The 27,088-nt window shown below is 34.8% G+C and overlaps 2 pseudogenes; both read left to right on the top strand.

Moving 5' to 3' along the window:
• Positions 1 to 9,810: 9,810 nt before the first annotated feature.
• On the top strand, positions 9,811 to 10,745 carry LOC140516703 (olfactory receptor 10AG1-like; annotated as a pseudogene).
• Positions 10,746 to 25,945: 15,200 nt separating this feature from the next.
• LOC140516541 (olfactory receptor 10AG1-like) lies at positions 25,946 to 26,864 on the top strand (annotated as a pseudogene).
• Positions 26,865 to 27,088: the final 224 nt, after the last annotated feature.

Genomic DNA, 27,088 nt, shown 5'->3' with positions numbered 1-27,088 from the left:
AATCTGCAGTAAGAAAAGCACTGAGTTCAAATCTTTACTTTGAAAATCATTGTGGAACTTTGGGCAAATCATTCAGATTAAATCTCAATCTCTTAATCTGGACAATGGAAATACCTGCAGTACCTCTACTAAGTGATTATTTGAGGTTAAGATAAAATAATGTATAATAACATCTTTTCAAGCACTAAAGACGTTAATGGATGTCACTCATTATGTGCCTATATTATTTTAGTATATTCATCAGAGAAGGAAGTATGATTTAATTTCATCTGACAAAGGTGAGTGTGGGCTCTTTGCTGCCTCTTGAGTTTCTCTCACTTGAAAGGGATTTAAGGTGTGGATTCAATCTGATGAGTTCCCAATGTCCAAGGAATGAAAGGTTTCTTATATAAAGATACCCCGACCACCTTAAGGTATTGAAAAAAGACTCTTCATTAGTAGACAGAAAAGTAGTCAAAAAATATAGTTGCTTATTTATAACTACCTTTATTTTTCTGGGGGTTCTATGATATATATTTTTAGGCCACAGTAATTTCCCAGAATACCATATCCATTTAATTTACTTTTTTTAAGAAAAAAAAGATTTAAAGAAAGGCAAGCATTAAAGCAATCATACCTGATCGCTCATTCAGTATTCCAGAACTCTCTTCCCCCACTCTCATTACTAAGAGTAGGAAAGCAGGCTTTGTTCTGTTTGTTCTCCAAGACCAAGATTTGTTAGTGCAATTAATCTCAGTTGAGCTTCCAGTTACTGTTGTGTCAATTTACCATATGGCTAAATTTACTTTGACTTTCTTGTTCTCAATTCATAAACAAAAAGTCTCCCCAAATTTCTTTTATTTCTGATTTTATTTTTAATATAATCTTTAATTAATAATTAGCAAATCAACATGTGTTTATTCACTGATGAATACCCATTTTTCATTCCAGATTTTGAATGTTATGCTTTCAGAGAAATGATATGAATATTTTGGTATCTGTAGGTGTCTTTTTTTCTGTCATTGACCTCCTTCCAGTATTTATTACAGTAACCACACTGCTGATACAAAGGGACTGAATAATTTAATGACTTTTCTTGCAAACAGAAATTTAGATCAATTAACAGCATCATCACAAATGTATCATTGTTTTTGTCTTCTTGATGAAACTCTAACATTAACTACAACTGTTTGTTTTATTGTTGTTTTGTTTTTCTTTTTTTCATTTAACAAATTTACTGGGAATGATCTGAAAAGAAAGAGTTGGACTAATTTATATTTTTCTAAGTGAATAATTGCAACGAAAACTGTATTGATATTATTTTGTTTATTAACTATTGGGGCATAAGGACCATGTCTAGGGGTAGTAAGATGGCATAATGAGTAAAACACCAGACCTGGAGTTAGGAAGATCTATACTCAAATGTGACCACTGCTATACGTATGACTCTGAATGCATCATATAATGTCTGTTTGCTTCTGTTTCTTCATCTAGAAAATGGGCAAATAGTAACACCTACCTTTGAGGTTTGTTGTGAGGTACAATTGAGACAATATGTGTGAAGCACTTAGCATAGTGTCTGGCAAAGTGTAGATGCCATAAAAATGTGAGAAGTTATAATTATTACTGTTCTTGACAATAATATTCTAATTTGTGGAAATATGGCATGCTATTGTATATATGCATACATATAAGAATTTTATCAAAAACATTTTAGGCAATTTTTTGAAAAGATATTTTTGTTTTCATTGCATTATATTCCTCTTCCAAAAATTATTTCATGTAACTGAAATTGTCTATTATTTGTGATCATTTCTATATCGTTTGAGTAGGTATTAGATGTTGTCTTTGTAAGAATATTAATCTTAAAATTAAGAGAAACTCAGTTCAAATTGTGCTTCTCACATTCACTAGTTGTGTGAACCTTGGTAAGTCACTCAATATTTGTCTCTCTCATTTTTGTTGCTGTTGTGGAGTCATGTTTAACTCTATGTGGCCCCATTTGAGGTTTTCTTGGAAAAAGATACTGTAGTGGTTAGCCATGTCCTTCTTGAGCTCATTTTACAGATGAAGAACTGAGAAAAAACTGAGTGAAGTGACTTGCCCATTGACACACAGCTAGTGAAAACATATTTGAACTCAGGAAGCCAAGCATTCCTTATTTAGGCCCAACACTCTATCCATTACACCACCTGGATACCCCTCTCTCATTTTACTCAAATGTAAAATGGAAAACCATTTGAAATAATCTCACTTACTCTGAGATATATCTCCATGAAAATCACAGCTGGGGAAAAGTACCATAGATTTAAATTAATTTGATCATAAAGAACTTGAAATAAAAGTGTGCTCAGTAATTGAAAAATAGTGATATATATTAATATAATACATCTCATATATGTATACATATATATTACATTGTTATAACAATATTACGCTATAAGAAATGATGGACAGTAAATTTAAAAAAAAATATGAGGATTCAATGAATTAGGGCTATTCTACAGTATTTAATAGATCTTAAATCACTATATAGTGATGCTATCGTGCTAGTAATCCTTATTAGTACTTGCATGTTCTAACAAAATGAAATGGGCACAATTGGTAAAACAATTGACAAGATGAAGGCAAAAATTATTTTTAAAAGATTAAAGCATTTTGCTATAGGATTTTAATTAAATGTTGTAGTATAAGAAAATAGAAAGCTAACGAATTTCAGACTTTTATATCTATGAGGGCAGCTAGTTGACACAGTGGATAGAGCACTGGACTTGAAATTAGAAAGACTCATCTTACTGAGTTCAGATCCAGTCTCAGACACTTACTAGCTGTGTGCCCCTAGGCAAGTCACTTAAGTCTGTTTGCCTTAGTTCCGCATCTGTAAAATGAAGTGGAGAAGGAAATAGCAAACCATTCCAGTATCTCTGTAAGGAAACCCCAAATGGGATCATGCAGTGTCAGACATGACTGCAGAATGACTTAGCAACAATAAATGCATTAAGATTAAAGGAAAAAAAGAATGCTTATAAAAATGAGATCAGCCATGACTTCAATGAATTAGCTTGAAGTACAGCTCCCTCTTCTTTAAATCGAAGTGGTAATTTATCAGTGAAGCATGAGGCTTATATCAGTAGAAAAGGTGAAGGTCAGAAAGGTTTTGCTTAGCTCTGCATTTTGGGGGAAAGAGGGTTGTGAGGGTTGTACTGTTTAATGTGCCAATGCCTGCACGTTAAGAAGTGATTGAACTATAAGGAAAATAACCTTAACAGAGCATGAAAAAACAGTAAAACGAAAGATCCTTTTGCTAATCTTTGGACATTCCAAAAAATGTGACCTATAAGATCGTTTTGCAAATAGATTTGATATTCACTTACTAATCTTATCAATAATGGAGTGGCGCAGAAATTGGTTCTTAGCCTTGTGGTTTTTTTTTTTTAAATCGTTATTTAATGTTTACAGAGGGCAGAAAAAAGAAAACAAAATTTACCGTCACCATGAAGTGATGGCTCTAGTACCTATTCTATTTCCTCTTCCATTTTTTCCTACTATATAAAATATTGAGAATGTAACCTAACGTGGAGCTACATTATAAGTTCACTTAGCTTACTTTGGCTATATAAATTTGGGATAGAGAGAAGAAGAGACAGACAGGAACAATGACAGAGACAGACACTTAGGTATAGACATAGCTAGAGAGAGAGAGTCGCATTTTATGGCCTTTCAACACTCCTTAGAGTACATGGCCAATCACCATCTTTCTGTGGAAAATTAGGATAGATAAGCAAAGCGTTTCCAAGGAGATAGATGTAGAGAAAAGGAAGATCAAACAAGGGAAGGAAAGAGGAGCACTTCCAATGCAACTGGTATTACTTATGACACTAGGAAAATGTTTACTTTTCAAGGCTTGGAGACAAGTGGAAAAGAGCAAAAATTATTACAATTTTAGGAGGGATTTAACAATAACCGAACAGCAGAATTTTTTATTCTAGGAGAGTAACTTGTTGCTAAATCAATACATGGGATTATCCACTTTAACAGATCCTTACACTAGAGTTGGAGATTTTCAAATATTAATTAAGGAATTTGGGGTGAAGTAGAATTGCTTCTAACATTGTTAGTCCATTAAAATTATTGAAATGATTCTGGATTCTCTTTTTCTCTCACAGTAGTTTAGAATACTCTATTTGCAACAAGTTCATTTCAGACCTATTTATAATTTCCTTTTGACATTCACTACAGCACTTCTTTTATTGTTAGTATAAATAGCATTTTTTATTGTACTGTTTTTGGTATTGGTCCCAGTTCTTGTTTTCATGTCATAATGAGATCATGTCACTTGTAAGAGTGTGATTCAAGGATCACAGAGCCAAGAAAAGGTGAGGAGGCATTTTTCCAATCTAAGACAACATGGACAGTCCAAAGGAGAAGTCTATAACACTGGGGTGAGCAAAGGCATGGAGCACAGCAATAACACTAGCATAAATCGTGGAGGCAACCACTATAGCAGCAGTTTCAGAAGCTCTCAGCCCAGTGACAGTAAATTGGCCAGACAAATGATCAGGAAAAATTACAGGGGATTTTTTGTTTCTGGCATTGGGTGCAAGTGATGTTGTTAGGAAACTCTATTGCCCATAAACTGTTCTGGATTGCAGTTACAAAGCAGAGAGGAGGACTTGTGATTTTTCAAAAATGACCAAGGAACCTGATCAAAGTTCCAAGGCCAAGAGGAACACTGTGGCTTGGGCAGGTGTCCTTTCATGGGCAAAGACCAGAGCACAGATTAGGAGAGTGGGGGTCACTGCTATGTGAGGGTCCCACTACCTTGAAAGAGCAAAAAACTTGAACAACCCTAGTGTTATCTCTAAAAACAGCAGTACAACAAAGCCTGAAACTTGGAACAATGCCTTTCACCCTCAGATGAGCAAAAGCCCAATTTTAACATTAAGTTCAAAGTCCAGAAACAGTCTAGAAAAAGGAACAAACAACAAAATAATAACAACCACAAAAAACTACTTTGATTGAATGGAAGACCAGTACACAAACTCAAGAGAAGAAAGCAATGTGAAAACAGCTATAAGCAAAGTTACAAATAAAAATGCTATTTTAAATCATAGCCAGTAAGCAATCCTGACAGAATTAAACACAGATATTAGAGTGGTAAATGAAAAAATGGGAAAATAATAAGAGTAATGCAAGAAAGTATAAAAAGAGCATTAATAACTTGGAAATGAAGCACAAAAAAATTGAAGAAAATATGCACTATAAAAGCAGAATTGGCCAAATGAGGGGAAAAAGAGAAAGTTCAGTGAAGAAAATAGTTTTTAAAATATTAGAATTGGAAAGATGGGATCAAATAACAATGCGTTTTCAAGTACCAACAAAATAAAGTCAAATGAATGAAAAAAATAAAAGAACAATATGTCATCTTATATTTTAAAAAATGACTTGGAAAATAGTTTGGAGATAAGTAATTTAGGGATCATTGAGCTACCTGAAAGCCATAATCAAACAAAAGAGCCTAGAAATCATGTTTCAAGAAAGCATAATGGAAAACCTCTTTTATGTCTTAGATCCAGAGGGTAGAATAGAAATTGAAAGAATCCACCAATCGCCTCTTGAAAGTGATCCCAAAATGAAAACTTCCAAGAATACTATAGCAAAATTGTAAAGTTCCAAGGTCAAAGAGAAAATATTGCAAGCTGACGGAAAGAATCAATTCACATATTGCAGACAGTCAGGATCACACAAGATTTTGCAGCTTCCAAGATAAAAGAGTGGAGGTCTTGGTATGTGATATCCTAAAATGGAAAGAAGCTAGGACTACAACCAAAAATAACCTACCCAGCAAAACTCCATAGAGTGATTTGGGGGAAACTGAAAGTTAATGAAATAATGAATTTCAGAGCATTCCTGAGAAAAAAGCCAGAGATAATTAGAAAATCTGATATTCAAACAGAAAATTCAAAAAAGCATAAAAAGGTAAATATGAAAATTATCATAGGTGACTTAATGGGGTCAACTTTACATTTCTTTTGGGGAAGCTGATATATAAAACTCTAAAGAACATTATTATTAGGGCAACTAGAAAGTACCCACATAAACAGAAGGCGCAGGTTTGAGGTTATAATATCGGAATACTCTCTAAAAGAAAAAATCATCAACAACGTATGGATGAGAAAGAGGGATGTACTGGGAGAATGGGGGAGTAAGATGAAGAACACACAAAATTTGCTCACATAAAAGAAGCACAGAAGGAAGAGCTATTACAATGAGGGGTGAAATGGGAGGAAAATAGGAAATACTTGAACCTCATTCTCATAAGAATTGTTTCAAAGAGGTAAGAATATGTGTGTGTGTGTGTGTGTGTGTGTGTGTGTGCGTGCACACATGTGCGTGCACAGGTGCACATAGGCTCTTTCTCTCTCTCTCTCTCTCTCTCTCTCTCTCTTTCTCTCTCTCTCTCTCTCTCTCACACACACACACACACACACACACACACACACAAAATGTAACTTATCCAATAGGAAAATGGAAGAAAGGGATAAGAGAAACAGTGATTGCGATAAAAGAGAGGACAGATTAAGGGAGACAGTAGTTAGAAACAAAATAGACTTTTGAGGAGGAACAGGATAAAAAGAGAAAAGGATAAAGAGAAGAAAACTGCAATGAACAGAAATGCAGTTGTTGATCATAATAGTGAATTTGAGTGGGAAACTCTTACCCATAAAGTAGAAGTAAATAGCAGAATGAATTGGAAAACTGAATCCAAAAATACGTTGTGTACAAGAGACACACTTGGGATAGCAGATATACAAAGTGTTGAAATGAAGGATTGGAGAAGAGTTTATCATACTTCAGCTGAAGTGAAGAGGTTAGGGAATCAATCATGGTCTTAGACAAAGCAAAAGCAGCAATAGACCTAATTAAAAGAGATAATCAGGGAAATATATTCCACTAAAAAGTACCATAGGCAACAAAGTAATATACAAAAAATTATGGCAGGTTTCTCTGATAAGGGTATCATTTCTCAAATATTAGGGAACTGAGACACGTGTATAAAAATAAGAGATATTACCCAATTGATAAATGGTCAAAAATGTGAATTTTTATCAGAAGAAGAAATTAAAGATAATTATAGTCATATTTTTAAAATATGTAAATTATTCTTGATTAGAGAAAGACAATTTATAACAACTCTGAGGTACCACCTCACAGCTACAAGAAATGACAAATGGTCGGGGGATTGAAGGAAATTATTATACGAATAAACTGTTGCTAGAAGAGTGAACTAGTTCAACCAATCTGGAGAACAATCTGAAATTATGCCTAAAGGACTATAAAACTGTGCATGCTTATTGATCCAGCAATACTACTACTAGGTCTATACCACAATGATATTAAAGAAAAAGAAAGAAAACCTATATGAACCAAATATTTCTAGTGCTTTTTTGTGGTAACAAAGAGGCAGAAATTGAGGGTATGCTTATCAGTTCGGAAATGGTTGAGAAAGTTGTGCCATATGATTGTGATAGAGTAATATTGTGCCATAAGAAATACCAAAGGGACTGTTTCAGGGGAGAAAGTTAAAAAAAAAAAAGATTTATGTTACTTGATGCAACATGAAGTGAGAATAACTAGGAGATCACTGTGCACAGAAAAAACAAAGTTTAATGACATCAACTTTGAAAGACTAGGCTACTTTGGTGAACATGGTCATTCAAGGTAATTCTAAAAATCTCCTAATGAAAAATGTTATCCACTTCCAGAGAGAGAATTAATTCTGAGTGCAAAAGAGATATAATTTTATCACTTCATTTATCTTTCTATCTATTCCTTTCTTCCTTCTTGATTTTTTTATCTGTATGGCCAATATGGAAATATGCTTTGGCTAATTTCACGTGTATAATTTAGATATTGTTTGCCTTCATAGTCGGGGGTAAGAGTTTGTGCGTGTGTGTGTGGGTGAGAGAGAGAGAGAGACAGAGAGAGAGAGAGACAGAGGGGGGAGGGAGGGAAAGAGAGAGAGATGAGGAATGGTATTAGCAAATTTGGTGGATTTAGGATCAGTTCTAAACATGGAAGGACACTCAGGGTCATCCTTCACATTTTAAATGAGGAAAATGAGGCACAGAGATGGTGACTTCCTAACGGAAACATGGATAATAGTGGTAGAATTTGAAGTCATCTTCTGCATTCAGAGCCAATAATCTTTTTTTTCTCATTGCACCAAACTAACACACTGAACAAACCACGATGGCTAGAAGGACAGTATTTTGGATTTGGGACAATTCTTTTTTAAAAAGATGAATTTTTTTTTTGGTTCACTTTGCTGTTTTCAATATTCCATTAGCAACATAGGCCTGTTCTAACAGAGTTGTGTCCCAGGTCATGCCCAAGTTTAAATGTCTGAACTATTATAATTTACCTGCTTGTCTCATTCTTCCAGGAAATAATTTTTCAGTTAAGCTACTTTGGAAATGATCTGATCATAATTTTACAATAAAGTGTGGAGAGGAGAAAATGGCTTCATGAATGAAAACATATTAAAAGTGGGACAATTTTTAATTATTTTTATATTATTATCATAGTATTATTTACACTACTATAATTATTATAATTTTTATTACTACAATTGCTGATGTTCTATATTTGGAATTTTATGTATCAGTCTTCAGAAGAAATATTTTGGGCACACTACATATTACTGAATTCGTATTATAAAGGCATTCTACTGTAACTAACAAACATTTATTTAATACTTATTATAAGCAGGATAAAGTTCATAATACAATTATAAAATACAGATTCATTTACTTTAAGGTGCTAAGAACTTAGTACCATGTGTGAGAAATGAGTATTAATAACCAGTATCTTTGGGAGATTCAGAGGCGCTCCCCCTTCTTTTAAATTCCTCATTTCAAAAGTTAAGTTTTTCTTCAGACGGACATGACCGATAAAGTAATTTTATTAACTAGATTTTGGTAGGACACCACACAGCCTTGAAAGGAATTTAATTTTAAGTGGGGAAGCCCATTGTGTTCTTCTCAAGTTTGAGTGGAAACAGATCCTTTTTGTCTAGAGAAAGTGGAAGTGGTCTAGTATAGCTGAAAGTTGTCTGGTATAGAGATATTTTCTCCATCCAGGGGTGACACTGTGATTGGGTGACATCAGCCTCTATTAGAAGGGTATATAAACTATGATCCCATAAACATGATTTTCTTTGATCTAAGAGAGATTTTTGCCAGATTACAAGAGAAAACTACACATTGTAATGAAGAGAAATAAGATAGACCTTTAAAATCAGAGAAAACTTTACAGACTTTAAAAATAAGAGCAAAGAAAGATTCACTGGACAGTAAGAGCAGTACAGTTTGGGAAAATTCATATTAAATTCCTTTATTTTATATTCTATATCTTCTATGAAGACTATGGCTCCTGCTATCAGGGAAATACCGTATAATAAAACAGAAATGTTAAATGTGGTTTCAAGCTGTATTCGTTTCAAAATTGATGATTTTAAGGATAATTTTATCTAAAAAAATGATGATTATAGAACTTTAACACAGTGTTTTTTGGTAGGATAAACAATCACTTATTGGTTTTAAACCTTTCTCCAAGAATATAGAATGTTAGGATTGAGACAGGAATTGAAGGAATATAACATAGAAAGCTGGAGTTTGTGAAGAAAACATGAAAGTAAATATAGGAGGGATCTGGCAGATTCTCAGATCCAACTTTCACTTTTTGACTGAGAGAAAAACTGAGGAGGAGAGATGGAAAGTGAGTGATTCATTCTGAATTCACTATTTCCATAGGCAGAAGAAAAACCCAATGGCTGAGGACAATCTCACAGTTGTGATGGAATTCATTCTCCTGGGATTTTCTGATCTTCCTAACCTCAAAGGATTTTTCTTTGGGATTTTCTTAGTCATCTACCTAAGTATATTGATTGGAAATGCCCTCATCATCATCATAACCAAGACTGATCCAGCTCTCCATACCCCTATGTATTTTTTCCTGGGGAACTTTTCCTTCTTGGAAATCTGTTACACATCAGTCACTCTGCCTACAATGCTAGCAGATCTGTGGTCCCAGAAGACATCTATTTCTTCTGTAGAATGTGCTGTGCAAGCTTGCTTCCTTTATATTCTGGGGGCAGCAGAATGCTTGGTCCTGGCTGTGATGGCTTATGACCGTTATGTAGCCATATGTAAGCCTCTCTATTATCCTCTCATCATGAATCAAAAGGCATGTGTCCAACTGGTTGTGGCTTCTTGGGTGATTGGCGTCCCAGTAATGATAGTGGCGACATATCAAATTTTTCTCTGAACTTCTGTGGTTCTAACAAAATCAATCACATTTTCTGTGATTCTCCACATTTATTTAAATTGACCTGCGATGACACATATTACATAGAACTCTCTGTCCATGTTGTTGCTCTGATATTCATCCTAATTCCCTTTTTGTTGATAGTTGCATCCTATGTCAAAATCATAAGTACCATTCTTAAATTGACTTCAATCGCAAGGAGAGCCAAAGCCTTTTCCACTTGTTCTTCTCACCTCATGGTTGTGGGCTTATTCTATGGATCTGGAAGTATTGCGTATCTGCCATCAAAATCTAGCCAATCAGCAGCATCAGGCAAATTGTTTGCTCTTTTCTACACCACTGTAACCCCAATGTTTAATCCCCTGGTATACAGTGTGAGAAATAAGGATGTCATTGCCACATTGGGGAAACTGCTTCCTCAGTTTCCCAGGTCATGAAACGATGAGTCAAATATATAAAGTTTGGTTTTTTTCTCCATTTATCCCAAGGATCATAGAGAAATAGACTTTGTTTATTTTTCCCATATTCCGTACATTTCATACAAGTGAGAGCCACTTCAGGGCTTCTCTTTAAAAATACAGGAAAACTAATATAAAGCTCACAGCAAAGCGTCCCTGCCATGGTACAGCTGAACAGGAAAGCCTGGGAGCAGTCTGAGGGCAGCTCAGGGTGAGAGTCCAGAGGAGCAGAGTAAGTGAGAGCTAAGGAAGCCCAGGTAGAATCGAGCAGTAGGTGTTCGAAGACTTTCAACTCGCAGATTTAATGTCTGTAAGTCACCTAATTGAACTTCCCGGAGCCAAAATGGAGGGGTGATCGGTAAATGCTCTCTCCCCCTCCCCTTCTTGACCTTGAAAGAACCATAAAATATTTCCCCAGAAAAATCCTGGATCAGTGGGATCAGCAGAAGGAGCAAAAAGTTTCATAGCACGTGAGGCTAGGAAAATAGCAAAGGAATATTCCCCTTACTGTGGCTGAGGAACACAGCTGTCCCAGATAGCCAGAGGTGCAAGGGTGTGGAACCTCGCACTAGGGCCCAGGTGTGCCTAAGAGCTCCAGGTGAAACGAGAAGACAGCAGGCATCACCAAGCACTGAGCTTGCCTTTGCCCTAACTCAGCTGAGGACATCTCCCACGAACAGACCACCCTTCCCCCACACTTAACAATCTAGCTCCAGGGCTAACCCTGGGAAGCACAAACAGATTTCATGTGTCTTTGCTTTCTGACAGCAGCCAGTTCAGCACCAAGTTCTTTAATTATGTGATGATAAGAATGTGATTTAAGCATGTGAAGGGATTGTAACAGGAGACGTGAAAAGGAGGAAGCAGAAAATGGTAAATTACATCACAGGAAAAAGTACAAAATTATATTACAGTAGAGGGAAAGAGGGGATGGAGATGAGCACTGTTTGAGAGGAACTCTCATATAATTTGGTTCAAGGAGGGAACAACAAACTTAAGTATATAAATCTAACTAGCTCTATAGGCAGTAGGAGGGGAAGGAGGAAAGAAATGGGAGGGGAGGATAAAAGGGAGGAAAGAAGTAGTAAGTGTAAAGGGCAGTAAAAAAGGAGAGGGGCTGAAAAAGGGAAGGGAAGACTTCAGGAGATGGTGGTAAAAAAAATTAAAACTCTATTGTGGAGGGGAAGGGAAAAAGGAGAACTAAAAGCACAAACTGTGGGAAAGAGAATGGAGGGAAAGACACAGATAGTAATCATAACTGTGAATGTGATGGGATGAATTCTCTCGTATAAAGGAGACAGATAGCAGAATGGATTAAAAGCCATAATGCAACAATTGGTTGTTTACAAGAAACATTTGAAACAGAGGGATACAAACAGGGTAAATGTGAAAGGTTGGAGCAGAATATATTGTGCTTCAGCTGATGTAAGAAAAACATGGGTAGCAATCCTAATCTCAGACAAATCAAAAGCAGAAATAGATCTAATCAAAAGAGATTAGGAAGGAAACTATATTCTGCTAAAAAACACCATAGAAAACGAAGCAATATTACTAAAGATACATACTTCAAGTGGTATAGCACCCAAATTCTTAGAGGAGAAGTTAAATGAGTTACAGGAAGAAATAGACATCAAAACTATACTAGCAGGGGACCTCAAGCTCTCCCTCTCCTAACTTGATAAATATAACCTTAAAATAAACAAGAAAGAAGTTAAGGAGGTGAATAAAACGATGGATAAGGTAGATATGATAGATCTCTGGAGAAAATTGAATGAGGATAGGAAGGAATATACCTTTTTCTCAGCGGTACATGGCACATATACAAAAATTGACCATGTACTAGGGCATAAAACCCTCACAACCCAGTGCAGAAATGCAGAGATAGTCAATTCATCCTTCTCAGATCATAATCGAATAAAAAGCATATGTAATAAAAGGCCATGAAAAGATAGAAGAAAAATTAATTGGAAACTACATAATCTAATCCTAAAGAAGGAGAGGGTTAAACAAAAAATCATAGAAATAGTCAACAATTTCATTCAAGAGAATGACAATAATGAGCCAACCTACCAAATCTTATGGAATATGGCAAAAGCAGTTTTTAGGGGAAGCTTTATATCTTTGAATGCCTACATGAATAAAACAGAGAAAGAGGAGATCTATACATTGGGCATTCAGCTGAAAAAGCTAGAAAAAAGAACAAATTGAAAATGCCCAAGTAAATACCAAATTAGAAATACTGAAAACCAAAGGAGAGATTAATAAAATTGAAATTAAGGAAACCATTGAGCTAATAAATAAAAGTAAGAGTTGGTTTTATGAAAAAACCAACAAAATTGATAAATCTTTGGTCAATTTGATTTAAAAAAAAAAGAAAGAAGAAAACTAAATTACCAATATCAAAAATGAACGGGGTGAACTCACCTCCAATAAGGAGGACATTAAAACTGTAATTAGAAATTAACTTGCCCAACTCTATGCCCATTAATTCGACAACCTAAATGAGATGGCTGAGTATTTTAAAAAATATAAATTGCCCAGATTAACAGAAGAAGAATTTGAATACTTTAAAAAACCCACCTCAGATAAAGAAATTAAACGTCATCAATGAACTTCCTAGGAAAAAATCTCCAAGGCTGCATGGATTTACAAGTGAGTTCTATCAAGAATTTAATGAACAGTAAATTCCAATACTATGTAAACTATTTGGGAAAACTGGGGAAGAAGGAGTCCTCCCAAATTCTTTTTATGATAAAAATATGGTTTTGATACCTAAACCAGGAAGAGACAAAACAGAGAAGTAAAATTATAGACCAATTTCTCTAATGAGTATAGATGCAAAAATTTTAAATAAGATTTTAGCAAAAAAAAAATACACCAACTTATCATGAGAATAATACATTATGATCAGGTAGGATTCATACCAGGAATGTAGGGCTGGTTCAATATTAGGGAAACTATTAACGTATTGATCATATCAACAACAAACCTAACAGAAACCACATGATTATCTCAATAGATGCAGAAAAAGCTTTTGATAAAATACAACATCCATTCCTATTAAAATCACTGGAGAGCATGGGAAGAAAAGGAACTTTCCATAAAATAGTAAGCAGTATCTATCTAAAACCCTAAGCAAGCATTATATGCCCATCAATGGGGGAATGGCTGCATAAATTGTGATATATGAATGTAATGCAATACTATTTTACTATTAGAAATGATGAACAGAAAGACTTCAGAGAGGCCTGGACAGACTTATGTGATCTGACGCTGAGCGAAAGGAGCAGAACCAGGAGAACTTTGTGCACAGCAACGACCACAGTGTGCGAGAGTTTTTTCTGATAGACTTGGAACTTCATTGCAATGCAAAGACTTAAAAAAATTCCCAGTGGTCTTTTAAGGCAAAATGCCTTCCATACCCAGAGAAAGAACTTTAGAATTCAGTCGCAGAATGTAGTAGATAGTTTTCTTTTGTATTACGTTTTGGTTTTTTATATGATTTCTCCCATTCGTTTTAATTTTTTACACAGCATGACTATAGTGAAAATGTATTTAATAGGAATGTATGTATAGAACCTATTTAAAATTGTATGCCATCTCGGCATACAATGGAGAGGTAGGTTGGAGGGAGGGGGAAATATAATCTAAGTTATATGGTAGTGATTGTAGAACACTGAAAACAAATAAAATTGATATAAAAATACGGGAACACTGCCTAATATTTTCATTTTGTTTTGCTAGAATTCATGTCATGGTAATAATAGTCTTTTACGTTCAATGATTTTAAAAAAATTTATACATACCATGACTGCAGTCCCACTATATATTATTTTCCTAGCAACATTTTCCTTTTAATGTCCAAAACTAAAAAAAAATTGTCACTTTAATTGTGTGTGGAGGGAGGGATGGAGATAGAGCAAATAGTGACAGATATAAACAGTGATAGACAGAACTATTACTTGACTTTCTAGGGTTAATTAGGAAGCTTTTAAAAACTCGTTCAATTTTTATGATTTCAGTAGATCATTAGGCTAAGTATGTTCTTTTAAAGTCAATCGCTATCTCAATTTCAAACAGCTCTATTTCCTAAATATTGAAAATAATATTTTTGGGCTTCATTTTTATTCCTATAGTAATTTGTTTTATTCTCTTTGGCGAAAGCAAACATTTAAAGACTAGTGGTATGTTAGATAAAGTACCTAACTTGGGTAATTTTTTTAACCCAGTCCAGAGAATCTGCAACTTTCCTTCTGTTGGATGAGCAACCAGTTAATTATAGCATCTGCCAAACTTATTAAAACTACTGAAGTATAAAAATACCACAGAAATAAATAGGAACAATAAGGTAGTACAGAGACTTGCCCCTAAGTCATGCTCTGTTTTAAGGAGTGAAATGCTTCCATTTCTATATGTAATGGAAAATTTTCTAAGGTTGAATCTTGCCTCAGACACTATGTGTGACCCCAGAAATATCACTTCACTCTGTGTGCCCTGGTTTCCTCATCTGTAAAATGAGATGGAGAAAGAAAGAAAAAAACAACATTCCAATATCTTTGTCAAGGAAACACCAGATGATGTCACAAAGAGTTGAACACAACTGAAACAAGGGGAAAAAGAATAGAAAGGTCAAATTCTGGTGAGTGTAGTCTGGGGTACTTGGTGGTATGTAAAACACTGAGGACAAATAACTTATCGCATTAAATAAATAAATAAGCTCATCTTGTGGAACTATCAAGAAATAAGAACGTAGAATTATGTTTGATAATATAGCCTTCTTTTATTTTATTTTTCTTTATTTATTTAACTTTTAACACTCATTTTCACAAAATTTTGGGTTCCAAATTTTCTCCCCTTTTGTCCCTTCCTCCCACCCCAAAACACCGAGCATTCTAATTGCCCCATCACCAATCTGCCCTCTCTTCTATTATCCCTCTCTGCCCTTGTCTGCATCTTCTCTTTTGTCCTGTAGGACCAAAAACTTTCTATACCACTTTACCTGTATTTCTCATTTCCTAGTGGCAAGAACAGTACTCGACAGTTGTTCCTAAAACTTTGAGTTCCAACTTCTTTTCCTCCCTCCCTCCCCACCCCTTCCCTTTGGAAGGCAAGCAATTCTATATAGGCCAAATCTGTGTAGTTTTGCAAATGACTTCCATAATAGTCGTGTTGTGTAAGACTTAACTCTATTTCCCTCCATCCTATCCTGTCCCCCATTACTTCTGTTCTCTCTTTTGATCCTGTCCCTCCCCATGAGTGTCGACCTCCCTCCTCCCCATACCCTCCCTTTCATCATCCCCCCCACCCTGCTTATCCCCTTCTCTCCCACTTTCCTGTATGGTAAGATAGGTTTTCATACCGAAAGGAGTGTGCATTTTATTCCTTCCTTTGCTGGAATGTGATGAGAGTAAACTTCATGTTTTTCTCTCCCCTCCCCTCTTTATCCCTACACTAGTAAGTCTTTTGCTTGCCTCTTTTAGGAGAGATAATTTGCCCCATTCCATGTCTCCCTTTCTCCTCCCAATGCATTTCTCTCTCACTGTTTGATTTCATTTTTTTGAGATATGATCCCATCCTCTTCAATTCACTCTGTGCATTCTGTCTCTATGTGTGTGTGCGTGTGCGTGTGTGTGTGTGTGTGAGTGTGTGTAATCCTATCCAGTACCCAGATACTGAATAATTCCAAGAGTTACAAATATTGTCTTTCCATGTAGGAATGTAAACAGTTCAACTTTTGTAAGTCCCTTATGACTTCTCTTTGCTGTTTACCTTTTCATGCTTCTCTTCATTCTTGTGTCTGAAAGTCAAATTTTCTTTTCAGCTCTGGTCTTTTCATCAAGAATACTTGAAAGTCCTCTATTTCATTGAAGGACCAATTTTTCCCCTGAAGTATTATACTCAGTTTTGGTGAGTAGGTGATTCTTGGTTTTAGTCCTAGTTCCTTTGACTTGTGGAATATCCTGTTCCACGCTCTTCGATCCCTTAATGTAGAAGCTGCTAGATCTTGTGTTATGCTGATTGTATTTCCACAGTACTTGAATTGTTTCTTTTTAGCTGCTTGCAATATTTTCTTCTTGAACTGGGAACTCTGGAATTTGGTCACAATGTCCCTAGGAGTTTCTCTTTTTGGATCTCTTTCAGGCGGTGATCTGTGGATTCCTTGAATACTTATTTTGGCCTTTGGTTCTAGAATCTCAGGGCAGTTTTCCTTGATAATTTCATGAAAGATGATGTCTAGGCTCTTTTTCTCATCATGGCTTTCAGGTAGGCCCATCATTTTTAAATTGTCTCTCCCGGATCTATTTTCCAGGTCAGTTGTTTTTCCAATGAGATATTTCACACTATCTTCCATTTTTTCATTCTTTTGGTTTTGTTTTGTGATTTCTTGGTTTCTCATAAAGTCATTAGCCTCCATCGGTTCCATTCTAATTTGGAAAGAACTATTTTCTTCAGTGAGCTTTTGAATCTCCTTTTCCATTTGGCTAATTCTGCTTTGGAAAACATTCTTCTCCTCATTGGCTTTTTGAACCTCTTTTGCCAATGGAGTTAGCCTATTTTTCAAGGTGTTATTTTCTTCAGCATTTTTTTGGGTCTCCTTTAGCAGGGTGTTTACTTGTTTTTCATGCTTTGCTTGCATGTCACTCATTTCTCTTCCCAGTTTTTCCTTCACCTCTCTAACTTGATTTTCAAAATCCTTTTTGAGCTTTTTCATGGCCTGAGCCAATTGAATATTTATTTTGCTTGTTTGGGATACAGAAGCCTTGATTTCTATGTCTTTCCCTGATGGTAAGCATTGTTCTTCCTCATCAGAAAGGAAGGGAGGAGATATATGTTCACCAAGAAAGTAGCCTTCTATGGTCTTATTTTTTTCCCTTTTCTGGGCATTTTCCCCGTAGGTTACTTGACTTATGAGTGTCCTCTCCACACCCACCTCACCTCCAGATCCACCCAGCCTCCACCCAGCCAGCGTTTGGGGTCTGAGATTCTAATGGTGCTTCCCAGCCTTTGACCTTTGGTGGGGCAGGGCTGCTATTCAGTGTGAGATTAAGTTCAGGTGCTCAGGTGGGGGCAGGGCCGCCTCTCAGGCTCATTTCCATCAGGGGGTTTATGCAGAGACCTTCAACAATGGATCCGAGCTCCTGCCTTCTTTGGGAGCCTCCATCTGCTGCAGCCTCTGCTGCTGCTTCCCGAGGGGGCCTGAGTTATGGGGGCACCCCACTCCCCTCTCCACTAACTGAAAAACCCCTCTCACTGTCCTTTGCCGCCTGTGGGTGGAGGGACCTGCTCATCCGCTGGAGATTCTGTCCCTGAAGCCTGCTTGGATCTGCTCCTGTTGGTGCCTCACGGCCAAGCCAGGGCTAGGCTCTGCTCCGGTTCCGGTGAGCAAGGGACCTTTCAGATCAGTTTTTCTGGTCTCTCTGGAACAGAAATCTCCTCCGCTCCATTGTTGTGTGGCTTCTGCTGCTCCCGAATTTGTTGAGAGTTCTTCTTTATAGGTGTTTTATGGGTTGTGGGTTTGGAGCTACCATATGCGTATCTTTCTACTCCGCCATCTTGGCTCCTGCCCCCTATCATAAGCATTTTTAAGAAATATATTCAAGTAATGGAGGTAAACATCTTACACTGACCTGTAGACTCACCTTATTTTAACTTCGTTGAAAATCTGTGGGCTCTAGTCAAGGCTGGATGTGGCAAAATTAAACTTCAGTCAAATTCGTGTTTTATCACATGATTAACCTGATAAAAACATGCTTTTGTAATTTAAAAAAATTAAGGACATACATTAGAAACTTATGTGATCAGTGACAAATCATATACATCAAGTGAATGCAGAAAAATGAAGACATTTTCATTTAAACATGTTTTTAAAAATATTAAATCTGTAAGATGTATAATATATAAATACATTTATTTTGTTTTTCCACCATTAGTTTAAATATTGTTTATTTGATTGTCATTCAGGTACTTGAAAACAGCTAACATTTGCCCTCTCAAAGACTAATAAATTTCCCCCATCAGACTAAATATCTGTGATTCCTTAGGAAAATCTTGACATAACATTGTCTCCAGGTCTTTTCTAAGCTGTCTGATCTTTTCAATAGCCAACAAATATCATCTCCATATTTTAATGCATATATTCATGAATTAATAAATAGGTCACTGAAAAATATTTATTAGACATTTACTATAGTGAATGCTAAAGCTGTAAATATTTAAATTTATATGCATGAGAGAGAGAAGAGGAGAGAAGTGGAGGGAGATGAGGAAGAAAAGAGAGGGAAAGATTGATCTAATACACCTTTTTAAACATAACCCCAAATGTTTCAGGTCACTTTTTATTATCTTTCTAGTTTTTGCTTTTTTTTCTTTATGCTGTTATCTATTTAAAGAAGCATCAGGTTTCCTGAATTCTTCTTTCTATACCTTCTCAAATGTCTCATTAACTTCCACTTTTACTTCCTTCTGAATGCAAATTCTAACTCAAGAACTTGTCGTTGTTGGACTTATAGGGGAAATTGTCAGTGGAAATATGTTTTTCTCTACTATGAATGTTTGATTCTGATTTTTTTCATTTAAGTTGCAGGGGAACACCAATCCCTGTTGATTGAAAAAGATTATAAAATGAAATGGAAAATTAGCTAACCAACAAAAAATTCTAAATTTTTTGTAACTTAACAAGAAGTTCAGTGGATATGCATATTTCTATGCCTATCTATGCATATTTTCTGAAGTGTACCCCACATATATCTTGGAAGGAAATACAAACAAGTTGGTTTAAAAAAAACACCTCTTGACAATTACAAAGGCCTTAGACCGCAAGTACTGGATACAAGCTGTTGTAGCAAAATAAAATGGATTTACATCACCCACTGGTAGAGAAAAGGGCAATGGAATACAAAATGAAGAACAAAAGGAAAATGAGTCTGCCTGAAGTACTACAGCTGGAACTTCAGCCCCATTAGGCACTATACAAAGCAGGTTATTATTGTAGTTGTTACTATTATTGCAATATTTTGGACAGCACATCAATCTGTTCTGTGAATTTGCATTGTTTGGCCTTTATCTGGCACTTTAATCAGCAAAGATTTCTTCCCTACGATATTGATCTACTTAGAATTGAAGTATATGATGCTGAATAAAATGTTCCATGACACGTTAAATCTAAAAGAATAGTAATTGAAATGATATGCCATTTGATTCACCAAAGAAAATTCAGAATATGATTGATCATCTACTCTTCCTTTTTGTCATCTTAATAAAAAAAAGGAGAATTCTGCCACAGGATCAAGAAGTGTGCTTTATTATTTATAATGTCATGTCATGTCAAGAAAACTGTTTTTGAGACTGATTTAGTTAATTTGATTGATAAATCTGCTTTTCCAGACTTCTGAGACTGATGGGGCACCATTTCCCTACTTTGTGATCAACCTTAATGCTTTCCAAAATCATAAGTTTTGAGAAAATATTCTGAATACAATAGTAATGATTGCAATTCCTATTTTATATAATTTCATATAGGAATCCCAATGAAATTGTTTATTCTTTTATATTTAATGTCTTATCGACTATATTACACAAATAGATTTATAGTTTAATAAAAGCATTATTGTACAGACTCGTCCCATGGAGGCATATAAATCACATCATTACCATAGCTCCTATAGCAGAGAGGGTAGAAGAAAGTGTATGATGAATGACATTGTATATAAACTAATTGCTGTAAACAAGTTCTTCTCTGTAAACTCTAACTCCTGGAGGCCATCTTGAAAAATTAAATCATCATCATTTTCATTTTCATTAGTATCTAGGAATCATGAAGTGCTTTTAAAATGTTATATTATTAATTATATCATATAATTAATAACATGATATTTAAAACTATTTTTTCATAAAACAATAAACCTTTGAGACAAAGAGTACAAATAATGTTCACAATGAAGCTGAGACCTATAAAAAATGAGTGCCTTAAAAGCATTTTAGTTGATCCTAGCAAGTGGCCAATCCAAGACGAGGTCCATGGTGCCAAGAGTCAAAACCCAAGAGGGTTTGGCTATGGTGTGCTACCTCATTAAAATATATATAGTGATGTAGGCTTATTCATAAGTCCTGGCATGTTACTGAAAATTGAGAAGGGGTATGAGAGAGGAACTGTCCCCACAGAGCAGAACAGGACAGGAATTATTTCTAAATAAAGATCTCAAACCTTTTTTTAGGCAGAGGTCTGGCTCCCGATTCAGAGGGCTTGTTCTTCAGAATCAACATTGCATGTTGTAATTTGAGTGGAGGTCTAATTCAAATTTTCCTAATAAAATTTTTGTGACATTGAGAAAGTTAATGTACTGCCAATGAGTCACATATTCCTCATTTGTAAAATGGGGATATTTATACCTTTAATATGTGTGCCATGGAACTTTTGTGAGAAACAAAGATGATATGTAAAGTGCCTTCTCTGGTGCTATTTGAATGCCAATGAATATTTAAAAATAATCAATGCAAGAAGCAGTAGAATGTGATTGGATCCGATCTGAAAAAGGTAAGTCTAGTCTATTTTAGTTATAAACTCAGGATCTCTCACTTGTGGGTTATTTCTCAGAAGATGTTCTTCAATCAAGATCCTGCTTGGGCATTAAGATTCATCCAAGTGAAGAGGAGCACTAAGTTGAGCTACAATAAGATTCTAATGTTGTGCAAAGATCACTTGTAGTTTTCAGACAAGAGTAATTATCAAAACCAGTAAGAACCTAGTTTGAAAGAACTTTGGAAAGTACAGAACTTTACAGTACAATAAATATATTTTTTGTTAATATTCATTTTAAAATATCACAATTAATCACAAGATATAGAACAAGGCAAATATGCTGCATTTGAAATATAAAGGTCAAAAATACTTGTCATTCTTGCCCCATTTATACCAAAAGAAAATGTATCCATGGAGAAAAAAAATATGCAAAGTAATTTAGAAGTATTCTGCATTTATTATGCAAATCTAGGCATATTCCATTTTGACAAGGCAGTCTAATTAAAAAGCTAATTAACCATTGTATTTTCTTCTATGAATACTCCTTTTTCTCAATACTTTTCAAATCTGAGACTTCTGATTTGCTTAAAACTGAAATACCAGGGAAAACAAAGTGACAAAAATCCTATTTGGAATGCTCCAATTCGAATTACGCAATGTATCAAAGGATCCATTTCTTTCCTTGTGAAACTATGACCAGCATCTCATTGACAGGGAAATGTCTGGTATAGTACTGGGTGAAATCCCACTGAGTGATGCCTTTTGCCTTTTCTTTGTCAACCAATGCAAAACAAAAACCCTGTCCCAAGAAACATAACAGTAATGAATATTTATATGAGTGCTTTAATTTTTTCATATTTTATTTTCATAGCTGTTTTCAGGGAATAGGAAATTAAATCACCAAGTATTGACTACGGAGTGGAACAAGTAAAATAATTTGATCTTGTTGGTTAATTTAAGTTCTACCCCTCTCTGTTTACCTCCTCTCCCTGATGCCTTAAAATTATTCAATCAATGAACTGCTTTGGTTAATCTCAGCTATCTCAGTTTAGTAAAAATATGTATTCAAAAGATTATACGGGAAGCTTACCATAGAAGTGCTGGAAGAGACTTTATAGAATAAGAGTAATGAAGGATACTACTGAGACTGTATCACTATAACATCATGTTCTGATTGTTCAACTCTCAATTTGTTTTTGTCTTTCTCAACAAGGAAAATTATCTTTGAAGGAAGGACAGAAAATTGTTAGCTAATAGAGAAGTGATAATCTAGATAAGTAAAGAGATTATAAAATAGGACTTACTTAACCTGGATAAATTAATACCACCAGGCCCATTTCTCTATTACCCTAAGATTCTAAGAATACAGACTTACAGAATGGGTAGGTTATTTTAAACAACATTTTGAAGATTTTTGAAGCAGACCGTGTATAAGGTAGGATATGACTAAATACAACTGCCTCTCATCTTTTTCAAAATAAAGAGATTTGAATGTTGGAATTCTGACTTAGTGAACTTAAATTTGTTACTCAACAGATTTAATAAGGGTATTTAGTTGCCACAATATTTGACACTATTGTCCACTGTCTCTTAATACATCTAATCTGTGTTCTTTACGATAGGAAAATTGTTGATTTAAGTGGATTAGTTATAGAAACCCATTTCACAACACAATTTTCCCACACATTTAAAAGACTTAAAATGTTTAGCAGGTTTAGAATTCATTCAATAAAGCTAAGTAAATTTAAGAATTTCAACAAATTTGCAAGAGCAATTGACTGACATTTGGAAAGATACAAATTTACTAGCCAATGGGACTGAAATTAACAACGTGTTTTAAGGTGAAGCTAATGACGGCATCTTTTCCATTTGCATCTGAAATACCTTTTTCAATGTAAGCATTCAAATGATTATCTAAATAAATTCATTTTACAATCAGACCCACAACTCTGGATATCACAAACTTTTACATAAGTATTTGGGAATATAATAATGCATATTCAGTCTTATTTTTACCTCTAAAATGATATTTTAAGAATAAATTTTGTTGAAAGCAAAAATGACTTTTACCATTGGCAAATTCTCATCCACTAATTTTTCATTCATTTTAAATGTCTAATTTTGGGGAAAATTTTACAATGTATATAATAATTAGTATATTAGAACATGTATATAACATCAATAAAATATGCATTACATAGCATGAACTGATTGTGCTCTTGATAAAAATTTTGGAGATTTCTTTTAGAGACAGTAGTTAGTGAAAGACTTCAGAATTTAGCACCAGAACACACCTTCAAAATATATGTTTCACCTCGCTCATTGTACATAGATAAGAAATGAAATGTATTGTGGATTTGAAAAGATTAAATTTTATTTAGATATTGAAGGACATAATTTGAATAGAAAGTCTTTCCCATTAATTTTGAAATAATATTCTAAATACTATTTCTCTTCCTAATATTTGTGGAGCATGTTCTATATGCATATCACAGATTTAAGACAATTAATGGTAAATGGTTGCTCCCTCTTTTCAAAAATTACATGATAAGGATGATGATGAAACTCTCAGATTTAACACTTTCTTGAAACTTTATACACACACACATATGAACACACACATATTAAACACACACAATATATGTATATGCTATTGTTCAGTTGTTTCAGTATTTACTAACACTTCATGACCCCATTTGAGGTTTTCTTAGCAAAGATATTGAAAGAGTTTGACATTTACTTCTCTAGTTCATTTTACAGGTAAGGAATGAAGCAAACGGGGTTAAGTGACATGTACAGCTTCACACAATTTACTAGATGTATTTGAGGCTGATTTGAATTCAGGTATTTATGATTCCATGGCCAGCATTCTATCCATTGAGCAATCTAGCAAATTCTATATGTGTGTATACATATATGTATATGTGTAGATGTGTATTCCCGTTTTCCTTAATAGATATATACATATATAGATATATACACACATGCACATACACATATGCTACACACATACACATAGACATAATACACATATGCTACACACATACATATGTTGGGGAAAAGCAGGAATAGATAGATAGATGGATAGATAGATTGAAACACACATACATAAGCATAGATGCTTTCATATATTATGCTTTTGTATGTATATTTGTGTGTGTACATATGTGTATATACATACACACATGTATAGAGAGAGAGAGAGACAGAGACAAAGATAAAGACAGACAACGAGACAGAGATAAAGTTTTCTTCATTAGAATGTATAGTTCTTGAAGGAAGAGACATTTTAAAATTTTTTATCCTGTATTTTCAGTGACTAGAATCTTTTTACATACACTAGGGATTTAATGAATCCAAGTGATCAATAATCAAGCATCGATCAATTTCTAGGCACTATGCTACCTATTGGAAATGTAAATTGATAGAGAGAGAGAAAGACAGAGACAGAGACAGAGACAGAGAGAAGCAGTTCCAGTTCTCAAGATATCTAAACCCTAACAGAGGAAATAACAAGGTTATAGACATTCATCTAAATACCCATCATGGTAAATTCATGATTTATATTTGGCTGGGGCCACTTACCACGTTGTACATACAAATATTTAAAATAATGAAAATTCAAATATCTATTGAATTTAGATATATTCATGATTATAACTATAACTATATATATATATATATGTGTGTGTGTGTGTGTGTGTGTGTGTGTGTGTGTGTCAGTGTCTCTATGATTGATTATTAGTTACCTCAACAGAAGTAATAAGCTACATTGGAGGAAGCTTTAATGCTAATTATGCAGTGCTTAAATCAAAGGTTCTTGGCCTTCAAAGAAAGTACAATGTGTTCATTTCTAAGAAGTTCAGGAGAGAGTGAATCAGAAGATGGGGCAGCATAACTGATTTGGATCATGGAGAACGGCAAGAATGTTGTTAAGCAGCAAAGACTGAGAAAAGTATAACAAGGCGAGAACACCATATAAGTGGCATGGTGGGCTACTGAAACACAATCTCATATGGCCAATGCTGCTTGCGAGTGGCAATTATGTCTGTTTTCCACATCAAATTTGGTAGCAACTAATTTCTCATATTAAAATTAATTTATGCATTAAAAGCATAATCATCGTATTTGGAATGTTATTCTGATTTATATGATTTAGAATTATTTCAAACATTTTTTAGATTCTATTTCTAGCATTTGTATTTAAATCCACATTTTCCGGAACCATAGAATAACGGAATTTTGAGATAACAGTGAGTGGACATAGAATGTTAGCAGAAGACATAGAATGCTAGCAATTGAACAATACATATTAATAGATAGCCATTTTATTGTGTCATATATGCAAAATGCTTAAATTGGAAAAGAGCTTACACTATAGTGGGCATGAAGTCAAATTTTGATGTATCTTAAAATGTGAAACATAATAAATGGTCTTTAAAGAGCCTTAAGTAATGGAATAAATAATAGCAGAGATAAAATGACTCATATTTTGAAATAGTTAAGAAATAGATTAAGCTCAACATGTGAGATTTGGAAGATAATTTGCAGATCATTTAATCTTCCATCCCTATTTCACAGAGAAAGGAAACAAAGGACCAAGGGAGAAGAAGCAATTTATCTGTCCCGCAGACAATATTTCTACATAAGTTAAAAAAAAATGGTAGGAAGAAATCTCACCATTGTAGTGGAATTTATTCTTCTGGGATTTTCTGACCTACCCAAACTCCAAGAAGTTCTGTTTGGAATTTTCTTAATCATGTACATGAGCATCCTGTTAGGGAATGGCCTCATCATCCTAATAAACAAGATTGATCCTAGTCTTCAAACATCCATGTATTTTTTCCTCGGAAATTTTTCCTTCTTGGAAATATGCTACACATCTGTTACTCTCCCGAGAATTATGATGAATATTTGGACCAAGAAAAGACATATTTCTTTCTTGAACTGTGCTCTACAGCTTTGCTTCCTACTTATGCTAGGAGGCGCTGAGTGTTTGATCCTGGCTGTGATGGCATATGACCGCTATGTGGCTATATGTAAGCCTCTCTATTACTCTCTCATCATGAACTATAAAGTGTGCATCCAATTGGTCATTGGCTCATGGGTTAGTGCAACTCCAATTGTGATAGGGCAGACATACCAGATTTTCTCTCGGCCCTTTTGTGGGTCTAATAAACTCAATCATTTTTTCTGTGATATGCCCCCATTACTGAAACTAACCTGCGATAACAAACTTATGAATGAGTTCTCTATCTATGCTGATGCTGTAATGTTTGCTATGGTTCCTTTTGATCCTTGTATCCTATACCAAAATTATCATTACCATCCTGGAGATGCCCTCAGACACTGGAAGATATAAAGCTTTTTCCACCTGCTCTTCCCACCTCATAGTTGTAGTCTTATTCTTTGGTTCTGCTATCATTACATATTCGGTACCCAAATCCAAAAGTTTGTCAGGTATGAACAAAGTGATCTCTCTTTTCTACACTATTGTGACACCAATGTTTAACCCCATGATATACAGTTTAAGGAACAAGAATGTCATTGCTGCTGTAAAGAATTTATTACCTAAATAACTTGTATCGTGAATCCTGTACGTAAATTTTCATATTTCGCTTTCTTTTTTCATTCTTCTCAAAATTCTTATATTTTTCTCTTCCTAATTCCTTCTCTGGTCTCTATTTGAAAACATTATTCATTCTATATACTCACAAATTTAAAAAAAATACACGCATTTCAAATTCTCAACCTGTTGGAAAGAAAAGAAAATAATCCACCAATAATCATTACCAGATTATTT

The sequence above is a fragment of the Notamacropus eugenii genome, chromosome Y (assembly GCF_028372415.1).
Source record: "Notamacropus eugenii isolate mMacEug1 chromosome Y, mMacEug1.pri_v2, whole genome shotgun sequence".
Taxonomy (NCBI): Eukaryota; Metazoa; Chordata; class Mammalia; order Diprotodontia; family Macropodidae; genus Notamacropus; species Notamacropus eugenii.
The sequence above is the reverse complement of the archived record's forward strand: the minus strand, read 5'-3'. Positions and strand labels throughout refer to the sequence as shown.